This window comes from Mustela putorius, unplaced genomic scaffold, assembly GCF_011764305.1.
Source record: "Mustela putorius furo isolate JIRA1106 unplaced genomic scaffold, ASM1176430v1.1 tig00000813_pilon_pilon_pilon, whole genome shotgun sequence".
Classification (NCBI taxonomy): domain Eukaryota; kingdom Metazoa; phylum Chordata; class Mammalia; order Carnivora; family Mustelidae; genus Mustela; species Mustela putorius.
This window is the reverse complement of record NW_025421485.1, coordinates 5,207,394-5,230,087: the sequence shown is the minus strand read 5'-3', so window position 1 is coordinate 5,230,087 and position 22,694 is coordinate 5,207,394. Positions and strand designations below refer to the sequence as shown.

Below are 22,694 nucleotides of genomic sequence, written 5' to 3'. Positions count from 1 at the left end.
TGGCTATTAAGCCCTTGAATGGTGCTAGCCCGAACTGAGATGTGTGATAAATATAGAACACACACTGAATGTCAAAGACTTAATATGAAAAAAAGAATGCAAAATATCTGATTCATAGGTTTTGGAGTGATTGCATGTTGAAGTAATAATATTTCCTCTATGTTGAATTAAAAAAATGTATCATTCAAATTAATTTCGCCTGTGTCTTTTTACACTTAAGAATGTGTCTGCGTATGTGGGTCACATTTCCTTTCTGCTGGGATGTGGACAGTCGGCTAGAAGGTGAAACGAGAGATAAGCAGCGCCGTGGGGGTGTTACTTCCATTCCACGTCAGCCGCCGAACTGTTCTGGGCAGAGAGTCACCTGCTATCCTGCTCAGAACATGTACCAAGTTCTCAGGCGTCAGGAGCTCCATTTCTCCAGAAGAGAACCCATCCGGAGCTGAGCTGGAAAGGCAAGGGGCCTTTTCCGGTTCAGACAGGTTGGGAACAGTGGTCAGAGCCGCTGTTTGTGTTTGGCTTTGGGTTTTGTGCTTGAGCCGGAGTATGGTGCCGCCAAACAGACTCTTGGCTGCTTCCCTCATGGTTCACCAGCATGCAAAGGATGTCGGGCCGGGTGTGCGGCTTCCCGGGCTGGAGGCTTGGCTGGACATATGGGGGGCCTGGGAGGCTACTGCTGGGTGCGCCCTGCCTACCCCAGGTCATCGTGCGGGACACGGACACAGGCCCCCTTGAATCCAGCTGTGCCAACCAGCAAGGTACACCTGTCCCGGGTCTCCATTCCTATGCACGGTGAGCACGCCTTGTGCAGCCGTGACTTCAAGATCGCAGCTCCAAGTCCCCAGCAGGTGCTTCGACAGGGTCTTGGGTCACTTTCCAAATCCTTGCTGCATCTGACCCTCTCCCCTGCCCTGGTCACCTGTGGGGAGCGCTGTCCTGAGGAAGAAAGCTCCCAGAGGTTAGGGGGTCTTGTTCAGGTGACCCAGCTAGAATGTACCAGAACTGGGGCTAGAACCCGGGCCTCCCAAGATTCCGTGGGATGCTCTCCTATACATTTGTACTGAGTCGGTCAGCCTTTGATGAGCTGCTGATGATGCTGAAGGTAATGTCTTCTCAAGTATCTACCATGCTGCAGGCCCTTTTCATGCATTGCCTTTTTAAGTCCAAGGGAGACATGAATATCCACGTTTTATAAATTAGGAAATCGGAACCCTGGATTAGGGTTCAACTGGGATGGCTGAAGAGAAGGTTCTGGACCTACTAAGGGGGAAGGAGGGAAGAGGGGGGAGGGAAGGAAGAAGGGAGTTATTACCAAGGTCCCCATGCCGGTGACAGTGGGATCCAGACCTGCCTGTAGGTCTGCCTGCCCCAGAACCCTGCTCACTCTCCCCTGCACCTCAGTGGGCATGCATTAGGGGACTCCGAGAGATGGCCCAGCCCCTGAGCCCTCACCAGAGAGCCAGGCTCCTCTCCACACCCTTCCCCTGTTCCTCAGGAAGCAGGGGCAAGTGGGTGATGCACTGCTCAAGGAATAAAACAAGGTCCTGAGAGCTCCAGGTCCTGACGACCGGGTCCCGGGGCCCAGCTTTGAGACTCAGGGGGGACAGCTGGGCAGGCAGAGTGGGAAACAGAAGATGAGAAGATATGTTGGTCTGTCTTAGCTTGTGTGGCCATAACAATATCCTGAGACCGAGAGGCCTGACATTTCTCTCTCACAGCTCTGGAGGCTGGAAGTCCAAGACCAAGGTGTTGGCGGATTCAGAATCTGTTGAGGGCTCCTTCCCTGGCTTGCACTTGGCAGCCTTCTTGCCGTGTCCTCACACGGCCTCTGCGGAGAGCCAGAGAGATCTCATTCCCTCTTCCTCTTCTTGTAAGGCACCAATCCTCTTGGATGAGGAGCCCATCCTTATGACCTCATTAATCTTAATTACTTCCTAAAAGCCCCCTGTCCAAATACAGGCAGGTGTGCTGGGGCTTCAGTGTACGACTTCCACAGGGGCACAGCTCAGTCCATAGCAGGGGAGAATCTCCAGGCGAAGGGAGACTCTAGTTTATCTTGATACCTGGGCACTTGCAAGGGCGAAGGGAGACCCATGTGAATGTGCCTCTGAGTCACGCTCCCTAGGTAAGCCACGGGTCACAGCATCTGCCTCAGGGTCCTTCATGAGCACCGGTGGACCTCAGGGAGAGGCAAGGTGGCCTCGCCCTCCCATTTCCCCACCTCTGATCCACGCTGAGCCCGGGCAGGATCCAGCCATCCCAGCAAGTCTTGCTATTGGCACCACCAGCAAGTTCTCCGACTGTGTCCTCCGGGTTGCACTTCTGGGGTCGGGCAGGGTGGGCAGTCAGAGGGCTGTCTCTAGCCCAAGGGAGCATGGTCCACTCCATTCCCAGCAGCCACACTTCTCCCCTCTGCAGTTACAATGACACAGAGGACCAGAGTCAAAAGAGGACCTGGAGATCAGTGGACCGTCACCTCTTCAAGCTTTCAGAAGCAGGGGTCTGTGGGCTAGAAGCCTGGTTATTGGAAAGGACCTCCTTAGATAGGATTATCATTATTATTTTTAAAGATTTTGTTTATTTATTTTGAGAGAGAGAGAGTGAGAGTGCATAAGCACGGGGAGCAGCAGGCAGAGGGAGAGGAGAAGCAGGATCCCCATGGAGCAGGGAGCCCAATGAGGAACTTGATCCCAGGACCCTGGGATCATGACCTTCGAGGAAGGCAGATGCTTAACCGACTAAGCCACCGAGGTGCCCTAAGTCAGTTATTATTACGACTAATGAAGCTCATTCCTGACTTCAATTGTTTATAGCCATGGTATGGAAGACAAATTGTATATAGAGCAGGTCATCTCTTACATGTTGAATTGTTCCCCCATAAAGATGTTGAAGTCCTAATCTCTGGTACCTGTGAACATGACCCTGCTTGGAAACAGCGTCTTTGCCCATGGTCAAGCTCATTAGAACGGGCTCTAATCCAGTATGACTGGTGTTCTTCCACAAGGGGGGGAATTTGGACCCGGAGGCAGACACACACAGAGGAACGATGACAGGAAGACATAGGGAGAAGACGGCCATCTGTAAGCCAAGAAGCCCTTGACGGAAATCAGGGGAGAGGCCTGGGACAGATTCCCCCTCAGGTCCCTCAGAAGGAACGAACCTTGCTGACACAAAGATCTTGGACCTCCCAGCCTCCAGAACTCTGAGACAATAAACGTCTTGGTTTGAGCCAGCCAGCCTGGGGTACTTCCTTAAGGCAGCCCAGGACACTCACAGGGCACCATATCCCGAGTTGGCTCGTTGCTTTGCTCTAGTTTATTAAATTCAGAAGTACCTACTGAGTCACTACCGCAAGGCCCGCGAGAATGAAAGGAAGAGGTCAGCTTGTCTCTCACCTGAGGGAGACACTCCTCCTTTAGATGCTCTGAAACAGAGGTAGAGACATGGCGACATGCTCACCCACTCCATGGGTTTCTCCATGACCCCTGGCAGCCAGAAAGCCCAGTGTGACTAATTCTGGTCCCTGAATGTGGACCCATGTTATGTGTGCCTCCTCTAGGCCTGGCTCCCGATGACCCTGAGACCCCCCCTTACCCCCAATACCCCCCCACCCCCCCGCCACCAGCACGATCTCTTCCCTTGTTGCTGGCTGGAAGTCAAGGGGCAGCAGTTCCCTGGAAGCCCTGAAAGAAGAATCTCGAAATGGAAGAGATGTTGGCGGAATCTCGAGACGGAAGGGGCTGGAATCCCTGATTGCCCGTGAGGAGCCTTCCCCGTGTCCCCCGACCTGGTGCCAAAGCACAGCCCGAGTGAGAAGTGGGTCTTACGTGTGACCACAGCAGAATATGACCTACGCCACTGAACCCAGTATCTGTGGTCACCCTGCTGACAGGCCTGGGCTTGACTTGGTGGGGGGGGCGTGGTGGTTCTCACCTACAGCCCTACCCTCTGTGCCGACAGACAGAGGAAGGCTGCTCAGTGCCCCTGGCCCCTGGTCTGCGGAGGAGAGATGCTGCCCCTGGGTACCAGAGCCATTCCGTGTGACCTCACCACAGCCCCAGACGGCTGACTCTCACTGTCATTATTGTATTTAATCCCCACAGCGGGGCTGCCTAGGAGACTAACTCCCTGTAGGGCTGGTTTTGCCATTTGCTTGCTGAGAGAGGGGTCTGGGCTCTCAGACCACCTGGCCTGCTGGCCCCTCTCTTCCCACCCAGCCGCCCACCAACATTCCTCTCTGCAGCCTCCCGTGGAGTGGGAGTTCACTCCCGGTGTTTTTGTGGAGGAGGCTTTGCAGGAGGATTTGAGTTTTCCCCTGGAGACGCCAGAAAGACAGTCTGTCTCAGCCTAACACTAACGCCCAGCTCCACATTCAGGGCTGTTTCTGTGGTTACCTTTCTTTGGGGATGTTTGGGGTGGGCGGTGGTGGTAGTGGTGGGTGTGGGTATGTGTTTGCTTTTCCCAGGGCCCAGATTTTCCGGAGCTACTGGGGTGAGAGGCTCTGGGAAGCACAGTCCCTTATTCCTTCCCTCTGTGCAGGTGCCTTAGAAGGGGGACAGAGGAAGTCCGCAGGAAACACAGGTCTGTCTCTCTCCCTGACTCCCAGGCCGCCTGTCCCTGGGACCCAGATGTCCACCAAACCCCTTCCCCAGCAGAGGCGGAAGACCCACAGCATGTCGGGGAGGGAAGGACCAGAAGAAGCCTGCTCCTCCTCCCGTCCATTTTAGAGACGGGGAAACCAAGCCCTCCGGAGTCTCGGGGACTCGCCCAAATCACCCAGAACCGACAAAGGCGACCAGAACTGGAACTCAGGTGTCCCCTCTCCGGGTCCTCAGCTCCTTCCCAGAAAGAGGCGCGGGAAGGCTGGTGGTAACAGCTCAGGGGCCTGGCGGCGAGGGTGCCAGAGGGCGCCGGGAGGCGGCCTGGGCCGAATCCGGCCTCTTCCCTTTCTGGGCCACACTTCCTGCAGAGGACCGGGGAGGCGGGGGAGTGGGCGCCGAGCTCGTCCCTCCCGGTGCCGCCTCCCCGCCTCTCCCACACCCGCAGGCCGGAGGCCAAGGGTTAGGGAAGCGGAACCGGTGCTCAGCTCCGCTCCTGCCCCGAAATCCACCAGGCCTGGGGCCGGGTCAGGGCCTAGGCTGGGCGGAGAGCGCGCTAAAGCGCAGGGACGGACCGGGCCGGGACGGCTCCGAGGCCCGGCACCCAGCAAGAGGCGTGGCTAGGGACAGGGGCGCGACCCGAGCGGGCTTGGTGGGCGGGGCCAAGTCTGGGGGCGTGGCCGGGCGGGGGCGGGTCCGCAGGAAACTTGAGCGCCAGCCCCGGCCGCACGCCCCGCCCCCGGCCTCCGCCTCCGGGTCCCGCCTCCAAGTCCCTTCCTTCCCGGCGCTGGCGGGCGGGCCGCGGCGACTGCAGGCGGCGGACGGGCGGACCGGCGGACGGGCGGGCGTCTCCACCTCGCTCCCTCCCTCGCTGCCGGCTTCCTTTTGTTTTTCTGGGAGGAGATGAGCGCAGGGCCGGCGCGGAGGCTGCGGGCGCACGGAGGCCCGCGCTCCTAGCCACCCTCCCGGCCTCGGCGCGCTCGTCCCGGGCAGCGGCCCGCGCCCGCCCCAGCACCAGCTGCGCCGAACTTGGGCTCGGGAAGCCGGCGGACCGCGTCCTGCGCGGGAGCAGGTAGGGCAGCGGGGGGCTACCGGCTGCGGGCAGTGCGGGCGTGTGCACCGGCGTGAGCTGCGACCGGGCTCTCTGCGTGTGTGTGTGTGTGTGTGTGTCCGCGAGCGTGTGTGTTGGGGGTGCCTGTGTTTGCGTCGTGGAGTTGTGGGTGACCGCGGACGGTGGTGTATCCCTGGAACGGCGTGTCCTCGTGGGGATCCGTGTGTACAGTGGGTGTGCACATTTTGGGTTGCGTTTGTGGAATTGTGTGTCCGGGCGCAGTTGCTGGTGGGGACGGGTGCGGGGCGGGTGGCCGGTGTGAGCGGCTGCGCGTGGGGCGCGGGCAGCGGGGTGGGCGTGGGCAGTCCATCCCTGCGTGCGGAGCCCTCTGTCCCCCGCCGGCCGGCGCAGTGCGGAGCTCCAGGGGCCCCGGGGACAGCTGGCATCCGAAGGAGCTAGCGCGGGCCTCTGGGGCAGCGTGGGCTAGTCCCCTGGGGGGCCGGTCCGTGCGGCCCACGTGGGTGGCAGGTGCGCTCCGGCCAGGGGAGGGGACCGGCTCGGCGGCCATCTGCTCCCTCCCCACTAGGCCGAGGGGCGACGGACAGAGCCGTGCTCCCGAGTCAGGAGCCCCGGCCTCGCCGTGACTCGCACTGCGACCTGGGCCAGACACGCCACCTTCTCCGGTAGAGGTTTGCTTCTCTAGCAAACGGGGACAGTTCCTCCCTTGGGGTCTGCCGTGACATTTCAGAGGAGAACGCACCAAAGATGGCTCTTGGTCCAGTGCTTGGCACATAGTAGGTGCTGAGTTAATTGAATTAGTATCAATTAGTGCTCTCTCTCTTTTTTTTTTTTTTAACCCTTTTTTTATTCTTTATCGCGGGTGGGGCTGTTGCATCCCCCACCCCCACCCATCACGCCCCTAACTTAACTGCGAAGCACCGAGATTCGAGAAAGTTTAGGCTGACGGCTGCGCTGCCTGCTCGCCGCACCTCCCTGGCGCCGCCGCCTCGGGCGTGCAGCAGGGAAGGCTCCGGCGCCCGAGCTGGGGGTCCCTCTCCTGGCCAACTGCGGCGGCTGCTGAATGAGTCGGGAGCCTTTTTGTTCAACAAGTGCCTAGTCCCCGGGGCTTGCGGCTCACAGAATCAGGGCGTGAAAGTGGCGCTCCCCGCAGAGACGGACCTCGGGCTCCCAGGGCATCCTGGCCGGGCCTGGTCAAGCTGAACGCCATCCCCTTGACTCCCGGCCGATACCGAGTCCTCCTAGAGGAGGGTGTTTGCCAGGACCGCAAGTCCTGCCTGGGGCCTCGGCGTCGGACCCTCCTACCCTACCCCCTTCCACCCAAGGGTGGTTCTGTTGATCAGCCTTAGGCAGGAGCCCAGGGGTTCCGGGGGATCCTTCCTCCTAGTCCTACACCTTAATTTTTAAAATATTTAGTTCGAAGCCTACTACTACGTAACACTGAACTGCAGTGAACGCGCACACCCTGGAACCACGATTTGCTCTCAGGGAGAGTCCTGCCGACTGCAGCATCGCACTTGCTAGACCCAGCAGGGCCAGGTGGCCGGGCTGGCCTGCTGCCCTTCTGCCAGAGCTGGTGATTCCTTCCCTCCATCGCTGTGGTTTCTTTTTTTCTCTCAGGACCCTTCCCAGTCGGAAAAACAAATAAGCTTTTGAGAAGGGAGTTGCGGAGGGCATGGTGCATGGTTTTCTCAAAATGGAACATGGGCCTGGAAAGGGCATGGGGGGGGGGCGTGGGGCTGAGCAGCGGGGCTGTGCCTAGGGATGGGATGTGTCTCCCGGGGTCACCTGCCCCCCGTGGGTGTGCTCAGGAAAGCTGGAATCCTTTGCAGGATTTTATGACACAGGAGCAGAAAGCTCTTGCTTGGTCTGTCTTCTGCCGGCCCCAAAAGCTGAGGTCTCGGCGGTGACGGCAGGCCGGAGGACCTGGAGGAGCCAAGTGTTCATCTGATTGGGTGTGAGGGGCACAGTTAGAATGCAACCTGCTTTTTTTCTGTTGCAGAAAATGATTTTATAACCTAGAGGAGAAAAGGGCTTTTCATCTGAATCCTACTGTCTTCCCCATAATCAGATTGAGTAATAATGGAGGAAAAAAAAATCGGGCTGGCTTTCTTAGCTCAGAAGACAGACCAAAAGCTGGGCTGTTTGTTGTTGGGGTTGTTGTTTTGTATTTTCCTGCTTAAAACCAGCCCTTTGTCTCAAGCAAACCAGTCCTTCGGCCCTAGATCTATTTCTGTTTCACTTTTGAGAGTGCCTCTAATTACTGAGCTCTTGAGGTTTTGTTGGATAATGTGCTGGAGGGAAGGCCCGGGGGCTCTGCCTCCCGCCTGCCTGCCTTCAGATGTGCTGACTTTTAGCCTTGCCTGCTCCCTTCGGGTCCTACTTGGATGCTTTCCGCAAGGTGAAAAATAGATGTCAACGTGTGATAATAATTTGGGACACCTGGCATTGGCCATCAGATGCCTGGAAGCGCAGACTTGTGGAGAAACAACAGGTCAGACCCCCAGAAGAACAGAGATTTGCCCAAACCTGAGCTGGTGATCCGTTCATTTCCAATAAGCCCTCTAGAGGGAAACTCTAAGAGATAGAAAGGAGCTCAGACTAATGCCTTCAGAATTTTATCTTAATGCCTCTTTCTGGCCACTGGGCTGTGCAGAATTAGAAATACAAGCTGTTGAGGGACAAGGAGTGGCCTTGCCTTAGTGCACAGTCCCCATGGGGGCCTCCTCCTTCCTGAGCTCAGTCTCTACCTGGAGCTGCTCTGGAGTTTCATCCTGGTAAAGCAGTAGTGCTGTCTTTTGGGGAGGGGGTCCAGGGGGCTGAGGGGCTTGATCCACTGCCTTATTTGGCTCCATGTGCACACTTACTTGTAAGACTTGCTTTTTCCTGGGGCGCCCGGGTGGCTCAGTGGGTTAACCCTCTGCCTTCGGCTCAGGTCATGATCTCAGGGTCCTGGGATCGAGCCCCGCATGGGGCTCTCTGCTCAGCAGGGAGCCTGCTCCCCCCCCCCCCCCGCCTGCCTCTCTGCCTACTTGTGATCTCTCTCTCTTTCTGTCAAATAAATAAATAAAATATTAAAAAAAAAAAAGACTTGCTTTTTCCCATAGAATACCCTATTGAACGTTTGTGTATCAGGCAGTCTGTCTCCCCTTTACGCCTGTGGTCCTTCCCCCTGTCCCAACTTATCCTGGGACCTTGTATGACCACTTGCAAGTGACAAAGCGCCTAGGTCACTTGGGGACTGGTGTTAATCCGGGATACTATTAAGGAGCCCCACAGTTATTTGGCACTACGGGGTAAGCTGTTCGGCAGCTGACATTTCATCTATATCAGGATCAGGTTTGTGTTAGAACTGAGTGTGCCAGCAAGCCCTAAACCAAGCTTGTTTGTGAGGGGACAGTCTTTCGAATTTGTTATTCGGCCAGCCTGGGATCAATGGGGGATTAGGTGTGTTTTGCTAGTGTGTCAGTCCCGGATGTCATTGTGTTTGTGGAAGGAGGGCGCTTACCAACCTTAATTGTGCTCTGTCTACCTTGGGATTCACCATTCTCCTGCAGTCTCATTGGATTTCTCGGGTGTTTTCCCCGCCCACACGTAAGGCTGTGCATCTCACGTGGCTCCTGTCCTCTTCCCTTTGGATCGAGTTCCTAATCAGGGGATGGCAGGTAGTGGTATATGGAGAGAGCAGAACAGGCTTAGGGGCTGTCCCGGTAACTCTTGCCCCATGAGGGGGAGTGGGGAAATGTTTCTTTCAAATCACTTTCCACCCCCCACCCCCCCAAAAAAAGGTTGGGAGTCTAGTGGCACGGGTTTTAATGTAACTTCCGGTAATCAGTATGGTTCAACAGGTGAACGTTTCTTAGGCACTGATGAGCAAGGTGCAAGTCTAAAGAATTATTTTTTTTTTATCATCAGGAAAGCACAGTAAATCCTTTAAGAGAGCCCTGCCTCGGCCATGTCCTTTCAAGTATAATTGAATTTCAGAGGCAAAGCTTCATATCTCTGCATTTATGAGGCATGACTAACTAAAGACACTTACGGAGAGATCCCAGGCTCTTCCTGGCGCAGTCCTCCCCTGCTGGCATCAGGTGGGCAAAGATGTCTTCTTGGGGCTCTTTAAATCTACCTGTTTTTTTGGGGCGCCTGGGTGGCTCAGTGGGTTAAGCCGCTGCCTTCGGCTCAGGTCATGATCTCAGAGTCCTGGGATCGAGTCCCGCATCGGGCTCTCTGCTCAGCGGAGAGCCTGCTTCCCTCTCTCTCTCTCTGCCTGCCTCTCCATCTACTTGTGATTTCTCTCTGTCAAATAAATAAATAAAATCTTAAAAAAAAAAAAATCTACCTTTTTTTTTTTTTTTTTTTAAAGATTTTATTTATTTATTTGAGAGTGAGAGCAAGTGAGTGAGAAGGGAGCGCATGAGCAGGGGCGGGGAGCAGAGAGAGAGGAAGATACAGATGCCCCCGCTGAAGCAGGGAGCCCGCTTCGGGGCTCGATCTCAGGACCCTGAGATCATGACCCCTGAGCTGAAGGCAGATGCTTCACTGACTGAGCCGCCTGGGCGCCCCTTCATTTACCTTCATAAGCCAAGTGCACCCTGCCCTCCCCTGCTAATCCAGCAGCCGTGTTTTCCAGATATCTGTTGCTTTGAGCTCTTGAGGTGCCCCTCAGGTTGGCAGGAAGCCAGGAGACGGGTCGGGGTGCTGGCATCAGTCCCACCTGCCTCACTCGACGAGAAGTTTCTGAGGAGCAAGGGATGGGTCGGTGACCCTTGGCTAAGAAGCACTCAGGCTAGTTAAGTTTGTATCCCCGGGTAAGGCTGCTGTGATCTGCAGACAGGAAGAAGGCTTTGCGGGGTGTGCGGTTCCCGTGGGAGTCTCCCTCGATTGCCTCAGGACCCTGATGCTTCCTTCCAGCTGGAAGCTTCCTTTGCTCTGTGCCTCTTTCGGCCACGGAGGGGTCCCTTCGGCAGCGTTCTATGAGCTCTCCTCTCACCTGGGCTCACGTCTGTGCGCCGGCAGGTGAGCCGACCTGAGCTCTTCCCACGCTCAGACCCAGCCCTGTGGTACACGCTCCGTGCTGCTCCACATCAAAGCAGAGCCCAGAACTTTCCTCCAACCCAGTCCCTCTGCCTGTTGTGGTGATTGCCTCTTGCCTACTCGTTCATTACAGCTAGAAATCTCAGGAGTGTTTCTGGGCTCTTTCCCCTTTTTTTCGTCCAGGAATCCTGAGATGGTCAGTCCTCTGAGGCCCGAGCCCTCCTCTCTGACCCCACGACTCCTGTCCCTACAGGGCTGAGCTTTCTCATCCCTTATCCTGGGGCCCTGCTTCCACCTAGGTCATTGCTGTCATCAGATCACTGTGGGAAACAGATTTTCTCATCTCACTCGACACTGTGGTCCCCGCCCCCCCCCCCAGTCCCCTTCCTCCCCCCCCAGTTCATGCTCTTGCTCTGTAAGACACCTGCTGGGTGCCTTGCTTCAAGCCGAGACTTTGAAACCCAGACCCAGGCTTCCTCCCTGCCAGAGCCTAGCTTGGGCTTCGGGTTGGGGAGCGGGCCTGAGGAGCCCTCAGACCTTGACAAGAGCTCCAAGGAAGCACTTCCCCCTGGGCTGGGGGGTGGGAGGGGGGTAGGGGGGTGCTGGCTCCCAGCTGTGCTGGAAGGGGTGCAGGTGTCTGGGGGGAGGTGGGACCAGGAGGGTGAGCCTGGCGGGGTTGCCACAGCACCTGCCTTTCTTCTCTCCCACCCAGACTTCTTTATTGGCTAAACTCCTGCTCATCCTTGGGGAAAAAAAAATATTTTTAACTAACAGCTTTATTGAGATACAGTTTATATACCGTGAAGTGTACCCATTTCAAATGTACAATCCAGTACTTTTCAGTAAATTTACAGAATTATGCAGCCGTCACCACAATCCAGTTTTAGAACCTTTGCATCACCCCAGAAAGCTCCCTCCTGCCCGTTTTCTGTCACTCTCTGTCCCCGCCCCCATCCCCAGGCAACCGCCAATGGGCTTTCTGTCTCTACATCTGCCTTTTCTTCCTCCCTCTCCGTTATAGATTTGGCTGCAGGGCTTTCTCCTTGAGGCTTTCCTGGAGTTTTCCATTGAGAATTGGTTGCTCCCTCAGGCAGATCAAAGGGGCTGGGTGCTCGCCCGCAGGTGGGCCGGCCAGCTCTGTGATGCCCTGACTTGGTCCTTCTGGCCCCTATCCCTCCCCTAGCGCAGCGCTGGGCCCCTGGACTGCTCCCAGGGCCTGTTGTCTGCTCTGCGCTCAGGTGAAGTTGCTCCCCCCCATTTCTTTTGTGGGCTCCCGAGTATCCAGCAGGGGGGTTCAGATTTAAAGTACAGAGTGAGGCAGAACGGGTCAACCCATTATTTATATATGTATGTATATATTTAAAAGATTTTATTTATTTATTTGACAGACAGAGATCACAAGTAGGCAGAGAGGCAGGCAGAGAGGGGGAAGCAGGCTTCCTGCTGAGCAGAGAGCCCGATGCAGGCCTCCATCCCAGGACCCTGAGATCATGACCTGAGCCAAAGGCAGAGGCTTAACCCACTGAGCCACCCAGGCACTCTAAACCCATTTTTTAAATGAGAAAATCTAGGATACCTGGAGCACACCAACTCACCCAAAACCTTGGGCAAGGAGAAGAACCAAGAATGAAGCCAGGTCAAGTTCTCTCCCACCCCTGTTTGGTAGCCAGGATCTGCCCTTCTGGGGCTTTTTCCAGAGTGATGTTCAGTTTCTCGTCAGGGTCTCCAAGCCATGGAAGTTCCTTGTAGGGCATGAGTGGTACATGGCGCTTCTCCATTTGCCCCAGTACTTGGCTCACAGCTGATGGGGTAGCAGTGATGTAAGCGTGCGTGGGCGCAGGGAGGTCTCCCGGGAGGTAGACAGACAGGGGCCCTGGGAGGGGAGGGCACTTGCCTGGGTTGTGCGTTTCAGAAGAACTTCCCTTCTTGGGTTATTTTTGTTCTTCAAGGAAAAGCAGAAGAGAAGACCCATTTTGCAGATTGCAAATTGAGTCACAGAAATGTACAGACAGGTAGATCTGGGTCGGGGTGTGTAGGCCACTGGGTCCCCAATGGTCTCTCTTCACTGTTAACTAACAAAATTACAAAAAAAAAACAAAAACAAAAACAAAAGAAAGTGCTCGCTTCGGCAGCACATATACTAAAAACAAAAGAAAGCCCTCCAGTAGGGGTAACAAACAAAACTAAACAGAAAGCACAAATGGTGTCTCTCTCCCACTGAGGCAGAGAACTTTCTCGGTAGACAGCAAGAGTGTCTTATGTCTTTCGGAAGATGGCGGATGTTGGGGTCTGGCAGGCCTGGGTTTGAGTCAGGCTCTGTTCCTCTTCTGGGTGACACTTTCTGAGCCTGTTCATGAAGGGATTCTGGGTCCACGTTAGACTGCACATGGACGTGGATGTAGAGTTGTTGTGGAGGAGTCATCAACTGGTCACGTACATGTCTGTGGCGGCCATTATTGCTATTTAACGTTCCCGGAAGGCGTTCCTCCTCTGCCACGAAGGTTTTCTTCTCATATTCGGTTTATTAGGCACCTTTTGACCCAGGCTGTAGGAGCAAAGCAGTTGTTGGGAGAGCCTGTGCGTGTGTGTGAAGGCCTCCGGCAGGGAGCTGGTGCGGGCCATGATTTGGAGGTCAGGGAGCTGCCATCTTGGATTGCCTGGCTCATGTCTTCTCAGAAGGTTTTCTGGGGGTCTCTGACACAGCCGTGGTGTACTTGGGGGGCTGCCCAAAGCGATCTGGGCGAGGTCATTCTGCAGATCTAGGTAGGTTGTTCCTCAGACCCAGGGAGGCCCTGATCTCTTGATCCCCTGCCTCCAAGAGTGGTTGGAACCATTTTTTGGGTTGGCTTGCGAGCGTGCTAGTGTGCTTGGAGACTCTTGGGAACACCGGCAGCGTTTCGATTCTCTGTGGCTGTGTGTCTGGATCACAGCACGTTTATTCCCCCTCCAGCAGCAAAATGCTCAAGTCCCTGCTTCCTTCCTGTGCATTTAACAGACGTTTCCAGAAAATAGAATTGACGACAGCTCCCCACCCTTCCCTGTCACTCCCATCCTTTCCCTTTGCCGTGCTGCAATCCATTTTTGGAGGGAAGCGAGAACCTCTCAAAATCAATCATCTGGGTTTAAAAACAAATCATTTCCAACATCGTATGATTTTCCGTATTTACATGTGGGGCTGGGGAGTCACTCCTGCCAGAGTGAGTGTAGGATGTCTAGAAAAGCCTGTGCCCCAACCGTGGGCCCAAGGCAGGGCTGTGGGTGGGCAGGACTGGTGGCTCGCTCTCTCGCTCGCTCTCTCTCAGCCCTCTCCAAAGCGTGGGGCGGCAGTCGCAGGAATAAGCCTTTATTAAAAATCCTCAGTCATGCAGTGCCAATCCCATGCTTGGTGACGCAGCCTGGACAGTCTGGCTCCGCTTCCAAGGGTGGGAGACGAAATCTGTTGGCTGCTTTGCCTTCTTTGGGTGTCTTTCTTGTAAGTACGGGAAGGTAGGAAGAGGCCTGGGACAGGTGTTGAGGCTCGGCTTTCCTTCGTGCTGCACCTTTGGCCCTTAGGGCCTATTCTTATTCTTGTAACACACTCTGGGGTGTGTTTGTCCCTCCTCTTTATCTCTGAAGGTGGGATAAAGAATTGCCGCTTTTATTAGCTTATGTTCTTGGTGAAACGCTATTATCTGCCCTCAAAACAAATGGCCTGGCTGATTGTTTTCAGAGCTGGCTGTGAGGAGAAAGCTCATGCATTTGGGAGTGATTTTTGCTGTCGTTGGAGGAAGTAGGGGGAGGGGGTTTGTAGCACAGGTGAGGAATTCCAGGTCCTCTCGGCCAGGGCCCCCCAAGCAGTGTGAAGATCTCACTGTGGCTCATTTCCCCTTCCCCTGTGCTTTGTTCCGGGCCACATGCTGGCTTCCCAGCATACCATGTTATCAGTCTCACCATCACTATCCCCGTCATCACTGTCATCACCATCCTCCTCCCCTCCTCCTCACCGTCATCACCTCCGTCACCGGCACCTTCCTCATCCCCACCATCCCCCTCTCCACCACCATCACTGTCCTCTTCCTTCTCACCATCACTACCATCATCACCATCATCATTCTCTTTCTTCTCATCACCATCATCACCATCACCTTCCTCCTCCTTCCCTCCTCCTCACCATCATCATCCCATCGTCATCACCACCATCACCATCATCACCATCATCACCATCATCATTCTCTTCTTCCTCCTCATCACTGTCATCACCATTAACACCACCATCACCATCATCATCACCGCCATCACCATCGTCACCATCATTACCACCATCACCATCCTCATTCTCTTCCTCCTCATCGCTGCCATCACCACCATCACTATCATTACCATCACCTTCCTCCTCTTCATCACTACCATCATTACCACCATTACCATCACCACCGTCATCACCATCACTATCACCACCATCGTCATTGCCATAACCATCATCATCCTCCTTATCATAATCATCCTCCTTATCATAATCATCACTGTCACCGTTACCACCATCACTGTCATCATCGCTGTCGTCATCATCACCTTCACCACCGCCATCAACACCCCATCCAGTCTCCACATTCCTTCCTCATGTTTGGGTCACTGCTTCATAGAGCCCATTTCTGTTGAGTGAGCTGTTCTTTGTCGACAGGTTGTGTGGGGACACCTACTGTTAGGAGGGTCATGAGGAGAGTTAGTACGAGTTAGAGAACCCAAATGGGTGGGTGATGGAATGTTACTCTAACAAAGGCTTCACAAGACTCATTGATCTGGAATATTCTTGGAAAAATCCCACCTGTGATGGTTAATTTTATGTGTCAATTTGACTTGGCTAACGGATGCCCAGATAACTGTTAAAACTGTATTTCTGGGTATGTCTGTGAGGATGTTTCTGGTAGAGATAAGCATTTGTGGCACGCCTGGGTGGCTCAGTGGGTTAAAGCCTCTGCCTTCAGCTCAGGTCATGATCCCAGCATCCCAGCAGGGAGCCTGCTTCTCCCTCTTCCTCTGCCGCCACTCTGTCTGCCTGTGCTCGCTTGCTCTCCCCCTCTCTCTCTGATTAAAAAAAAAAAAAAAAAAAAAAAGAGATAAGCATTTGAATTGGTAGATTGAATAAGGGAGACCCCCTTCCACAGTGTGTGCAGGCATCATTCAATCCCCTGAGGGCCTGAATACAACAAAAATGAGGGGGAAGATGGAATTCACTTTGCTTGAGCTGGAGTGTCCGTCTTCCCTTGTCCTTGGAGATCGGAGCTCCTGGTTCTCCGGCATTTGGACTCGGACTGACACTTAGACCATCAGCTCCTTTGATTCTCGGGCCTTTGGAGTTGGACTGAATAACACCAGCTTTCCTGGGTTTCTAGCTTGCAGTTGGGAGGTTGTGGGACTCTTAAGCCTCCAACGTCACATGAGCCAATTCCAGTTAAGTCTCCTTGACTGAGAAATCACCCGCCTGCAGGCCCAGGAGAGACCCAGTGGTTCCTAGTCTGTTCAGCTCCACGTGGCCCTTCCAGGGAGGATAAATTTGGCCCCTGTTGTATTGTGTAGGCCCTTTGCTGGCCCTCTTCACCAGTGCTGGTTGGAACCTCACCTCCCTGGTTGTGCACTGTGCTTGTCTGCCTCTCCTAGGGCAGTGGGCCTCTTTGCATGTAGGACCTTGTGGATTTCTCCTCCCTGGCCCCCCATTCCTGGCACAGAACCTGGAACACGGTGGATGCCCGGTTGTGTGCCTAAACCACGGCTCCCTTCCCTCAGTGGGAGGATGGTGGGGGAGTTGAAGTATTTAACCTCAACGCCTTTGCCAAAAGGGCCTGCTTTGCAGGCTGGATGTGTGATCGGCAGGGCAGCACTATTTTCTGTGCTCATCACTGATGGCAAGTGTTTTTCCCATTCGCTAAAATTGCAGCACCGCGGTGTAGAAGCCATCAGGGTTTTCTGGGCTGGCGGAGCGAGCCCCATCTGATTGTCGATGTCTGGCTTTAACTTGGCATGAGTGGTTTTTCCTCTCTAGATCGCAGTTTTTTGGTTTGTCGAATGGAGCTTGGGACTAGGTAGTCTCTGCATTCTCTATCAGCTCTACAGTTCAGGAAAAATGTTCAAAAATGTAAATTTGGGGGGCACCTGGCTGGCTCAGTCCACGGAACATGCAACTCTTGATCTCAGGGTTGTGGGTTGTGACTTCGAGCCCCACGTTGGGTGTGGAGATTACGTAAAAATAAAATCCTTTTTTCTATAAAGACTTTATTCACTTGAGGGGGAGAAAGATAGTACGAGCAGGGGGCAGTGGGAGAGGGAGAAGAAGACTCCCCACTGAGCAGGGAGCCCAGTGCTGGGCTCGATCTCAAGACCTAGAGATCATGGCCTGAGCTGAAGGTAGACGCTTAACCAACTGAGCCACTCAGGCGCCACTTAAAAATAAAATCTTAAAAAAAAATGTAAACTTGAGTTATGGGGCACACCCAACATAAGCATGGAGAGAATTTTCCTAGCTCAACTGACTGCAAAAAAAAAGAACGTTCTAGAAAGCACAGACACCTTAGTAAGTGCTATTTCATGGGCTGGCACCTTGATTCAGAAGAAGCTGGTCCTGTAGAGGGACAAGCCTGTGGCGCACAGATGAGAAGGAAGGGGAAGGGTCAGAGGATACTGAACTTGGGGAGGTGACCTCTATATGTTTCATCTACCCCTCCGTCATTCAGCACGTTCCTATAACTTCCTGTCCCAGGACGGTGCTGTATATGAACGAAGAGGATGGGCTTATGGTACAAAGGTGGTGAGCAACGTTGGCGGGAGCACAGAAGCCTGGCAGTGGAGCCGCCAAGTTCTCAGGCCCTAGATCTGGTGCCTGATTCAGGAGCTCTTGACTATCCCTTTAAGAGGACACACCCAGGGAAAACCAGTGCAGAAGATAGAGCCCTCCTTTTTGTAATGGTGCAACTCTCTTCTTGCTGGGAGGCCCTCACTGCTGATATCACCAAACTGGTAGACTCAGCTTTCTGTTTTGATTAACCATGACTCAGGGAGAATTAGGGAGTATTATAGAAGACAAGGAATTGTGTTATTCTTGGACAAAAGCGTACGTTAACACAAACTCCTGAATTAATTGAGCTAATTTAATTACTGAGAATTCTTTGAGGGGCACCTGGGCGGCTCAGTGGGCTAAACAGCCAACTGTCGGTTTTGGCTCAGGTCAGTCAGGGTCATGAGATCGAGTTCCGTGTTGGGCTCTGTGTTCAGGCCAGAGTCTGTTCAGGAGTCTCTTCTCTCTCTCCGCCCTTCTCCCTGTGCTCTCCCCAACCCCATACATAAACAAACAAATAAATAAAATCTCAAAAAATAATTCTTTGAAATGAGCACATTTATGGCTATAGGCTGCTAGGTTTTTGCTAAAGGGGTTAAAAACAAGCAATTTAGGCATTTCAATATATACAGGGCTGGGGAGCAAGGTATAGAACTATAGGGACAGTTTCATTCCAGTTATGTTTATGAGGGGAAAAAAAAAAAAGAGAAAACAGGAGAAGGGCATACCCCGAACCTTCAGCAGTGGTTGAGGCTGATGGGATCATGAGTGGTTTCTCTTCCCGGCCTTTTCGTATTCCTCTACACTCTGAATTTTCACCAATAGCTGTGTATTACTCTTGCAACTAGAAGGAAAAAAAGGTTTTAAAAGGAACCCCAAGGACACATTCCTCTGATAACCTTGTTTACCCTGTTATTTGCTTAGCAAACTTTCTTTTTATAGTCAGACTGTCTGGAACCCAGGAATTCCATAGTTGTGATGATTTGAATTAATGGAAATTTATCGTGATGCATCATTAGAATTTGCTAATCTCATCTAAGTTCGATGCGGAGTAACTTTATTAACTGGGTATGAAGAAGAATGTTGTGAGCCTTCTTAGAAATTCACCATTTCAATATGGCAACGGGTAGAGTTTGTTTAAGGTCGAGAATATGCTGCTTCTTTTTTACTTGCTCGAATTTGGGGGTTCCCTCTGTTTCTTGATCTGGAAGAGCCTTTGTGGCTCCCACGGGGTCTGTCCAGAGTGTTTGAATGAGGTGGTCGGCGTCCTCACCCCGCCCGTGGCTGGTCTCGGCTCAAGGGATGATCTCCTTGCTGTTTGTCGGTTAGGCTGCTGTTCAGCTCCCTTTTTGAAAATAACTTTTTCTGTTCCCCATCCTTGACCTCCCTGGCTTCATGCCCGCCCGAGAGCAGAGCCGCTGGTCTTCATCCTCTTCCAGTTGGAGGTGAGTCTTCCCCGCTCCCTGTGCTGCTTGGGCCTCGGACCTTGTGTTGACTTGGGTTGGTATTGGGTTGATATTGGGTTGACCGTCTTTCCTTACTGGCTGGGGAGCAGGACCCCCGCAGCCTTTGTTAGGGCCTTGCCTGACTTTTGGTGGCATTGTTCCAGACGCTTCTTAGGCTGCTTTTTTTTTTTTTTTCAGAGGTTCATCTGCCTGAGTCCAGGATACTGAGTCAGCAGTGGGAGGTTGTGAAGTTGAGGCCAGTCATCAGAGGACTTGGCCAACATGAGGGATACATTTCAGGGTGAATGAGGGAGAGATCCTGGTGGCTGGCCATATAATGTGAAATACCAGATGTTGCCTCTGCTCCTAGCTCAGAGTCTGCCTATAGTTTAGTTCCCTGGATTTGAAATTAAAAAAAAAAAAAAAAAATCACAACTCTATGGTCTGAGGTCCATATTTCTGATCCTGAGCTAGAAAATAGTTGTCAGCAAAATTCCGTACACATCGGGTAGACTATGTCAGGATCTTAACCATAAGGAACCCATATTTTTAAAAAAAAAATTAGTCTGGCTACAGTGTTCAGAAATTATTATTTTTGAAAGCTGGGTCCTCAGTTTATTGTAGGATTCCACATGGAGGCAGGAAGGAAGCCCTCCAAATCACTGGAAACAGGTAGGTTACCATGGAGACTGGGCGTGTCCCTGTGGTTTCCCAGTTGTCCTGGAAAAGGAGCAAGCCTGACTTCTCTTTCTGAAATTATGTGAAGGGTCATACGTTTTGTGGACTTCGACAGTGATTTCTGACATGATTTTGCCCTCCTTTCTGTTTGTCTAATTGTTAATGCTGTGTGCCCCTGCCTTTCCTGCCAGAAACACTAAAAAAACAAAAAACAAAAAACAAGGGAACACCTACTGGAAACATCAACCAGAACAAAATCTTTTAATAAAGCTAGGGATGCTCTCTTTAGCGCCAACGATGATTACTCTACAGTTCTGATTACTCTACAGTTCGGCAAATTAGTTCTACTCTTTTGTCTTGTACGCCGGGCTGGGCTCTGGGCCCTGGGGACCAACAGTGAGCACGATATTGGGGGCCCTGCCCTTGCCAGGCTGGTGTTGTGGTTGTGACCCATAAGGACACAGCGTGAAGCCAGGAGGGGTCCAGCGTGAAGCCAAGGAGGGGCCCTGGGCCGATGGGCAGCAGCTCCCACCAGCAGCCGCGGAGCCACAGCCAGCCTCCCACAGCAGCAGCGGCTGCAGGCTCGTGGCGGGCCTCGCTGCCTTCCTCTCCCTCTCTCTCTCTCTCCTGCCGAATGCTTCCTTCCGCAGAGAAGGCATGTCCTCTTTGTCCTGCCTGCTGCACGTTTGTAGTAAGCAAGGACCTGTGCCACCTCACCACTGGGTGGCCTGTTTTGCACAAGCTTGTTGACTGGCGGGGACCTCGAGTGGGCTTGTCATAGCCTACAGAGGCTGCCGGTAGGCACGGGGCAGAGCTGGTGGCCACACTGGGTGTCGGGGACATTGAGGAAGCGGCAGACTCCAGCCTCTGCGCACCTCGTGCTTAGACCAGCGGTCATGGCCACAGAGGATGCTGTCAATCTGAATGAGAAAACCACCCTTAGGCCCCCAGGGTCCCGGGCCCCCCGAGGAGACTTCCTGCCTCATCAAGCTGCAGAGGGGGACCCCAGACTAGAGCTGTCTCTTCTTGTTTTGTTTTGTTTTTTAAAGTAGGCTCTGCGCCCACCATGGATCCCAATCTGGGGCTTGAACTCACAACCCTGAGATCCAGACCTGAGCTGAAATCAAGAGTTGGGTGCTTAATGGACCGAGCCACCCGGGGTGGGGAGTGACGCTAAAGATGTCTCTTCTTGACGCTGGACTGACTTCTGTTCTAAGGGACAGTGAAGAGACTGTTCTTTTCCAAAGGAGAAAAGGCACCTGTGTGGACTCAGTCCCTATCTTGCTCCCCTTCCCAGGGTGTAAACAGCGCCCACTGTTGCTTCCCCAGGCAGGTCCCTTGGGTCTGCTGGAACACAGCCCCAGGAATCCCTTTCTTCATCTGATGTGGGAATGATAAAACCCTCCCTCCCTGGATTGTTGTAAGAAATCGCCGTTAGAACTCTTGTAAACTGTAAAGTGCTGTATTTGTGGAAAGACTGTTCCCATCATTGTCATCATTAATCTTTTTATATTCACGTCCTGTAGCCCCTGACCCATGGTGGTCTACCTTGGCAGGTCTGCCTTGCTGGGGCTTGATGCCCGCTCCTCTCCCCGGAATCCAAATTCGGAGTCTCCTGCCCTTTTTCTTCTCCCACTTGGGGTCCCCATTTCCCTCCTGCAAGGTGGCAGCCCGCAGCAGAGGCCCCGAGAACCGTGTTGTCCGAGACTCACAGAAGAAATGGGAATTTGTATCTGCTCACCTGTCCTCTGGGACTCTTGGATCTTCTCCATCTTTCTGAGTCTGCCAGGAGGGGGTCACTGGCTGAGTGTATGTCAGGCAGCAGGGAAACTTACTGGTCCGATTAAAAACACTTGTTCAAATACAGACAGTCAGGCTGGGCTCAGATCAGTGACGTGTTCAGCAAGCAGGGCATTCCCCATCTGGGTCCTTGGTTCTTGGGTTATGGGGAAAGAGAACACTCACCTTGACTCTCATCCTTTGAGGAGAGGATGCCTCCCCCCACAACCTGGTGAGCCCCCCACACGTCCTTCAGGAAGCTTCAAGAAGCTATGCCTTTTCACCTGCCTGCACCCTGCGCCCTGTATTTTACTGTCATTATCAGAGCATCTTTTAGAGGGAGTGGCATGAAAAAGTAAGTCTTTCTTCCCAGCACGCAGAGTCCCCTGGGGAGTGGAGACCAAATGTGTTCCCTGTTAGGCCGCGCGCTGGGGCTGTTACTCCCCTTGCCACGGAGGTGGATGTTCAGTGACATTGGCGGGATAGGACTGGGGCAGCTCCAGATGAAGGCTCCCGGGTGAGCCCCTCACAGCTTCCCCCTTATACTTCCCCCTAGAAAGGCACCCCTGTCTCCGGACTCGAACCACACCTCGCTCAGGATGAAAACAGTAAAATCTCGAGTAACCAGCACCATCCCGAATGGCCCTTGATCACGGGCCTTGAGAATTAGCCCTCATTCATTCATTCATTCGACACACAGTCACCCCCAGTGCCTGCTCTCTGGCTGGAGGGAGGTGTCCTGGGGAGGAAGATACCTCTTGGAGCTCCTCTTGGAACTCACCTGTGCTTCCATTGTCCACAGGCCTCGAACAGACACAGAAAGCATTCGAATCCGATTTCCCTCTCAGTGTGATGCCAGGATTGTCTAAAGGATGAACTCCAACCTGGGGAAGGCCCTACTGTCTTCTCAGGAAAAAAATGGAGACTGAAGCAAAAACCTACTTGAAAGTCAGCGAAGAATTTTTCCAAACATGAAAACGCTAAATTATTAGCTTTCTTCGGTCCGCCTAGGAAAAACTCCCTCGCTCTTGTTGTTATTAACAGGGCCAAGCCCAGAGGTTTAGTTATGTAAAAGCCAATTAAAATAAATTAAATGCAAATACTGTTTCATTGTAATGTAAATTTTGGGAACTGGATCAATCAAAGGTTGTGGAAATGCCAAAGTTGTTAAGACTTTGGTTGCCATGACAACGGCTCTCTGTCATGAGTGGTCGGTTCCTGGGGAATTCTTGGGGTGGGGGGATCTGGCTCTTGGGGTGACTGCGTCTCTGGGGGCAGGGGTG

At 53.4% G+C, this 22,694-nt stretch overlaps 1 protein-coding gene across 4 annotated transcripts in view; it reads left to right on the top strand.

Moving 5' to 3' along the window:
* Positions 1-5,359: 5,359 nt before the first annotated feature.
* Positions 5,360-22,694, top strand: part of HPCAL1 (hippocalcin like 1) — a 110,249-nt gene continuing 92,914 nt past the window's right edge. For all 4 annotated transcript variants that reach the window (XM_004745795.3, XM_004745794.3, XM_004745793.3 and 1 more), the window contains exon 1: positions 5,360-5,670. The gene's annotated coding sequence lies outside the window, so the exon portion shown is untranslated. The remainder of the gene's footprint in view (positions 5,671-22,694) is intronic.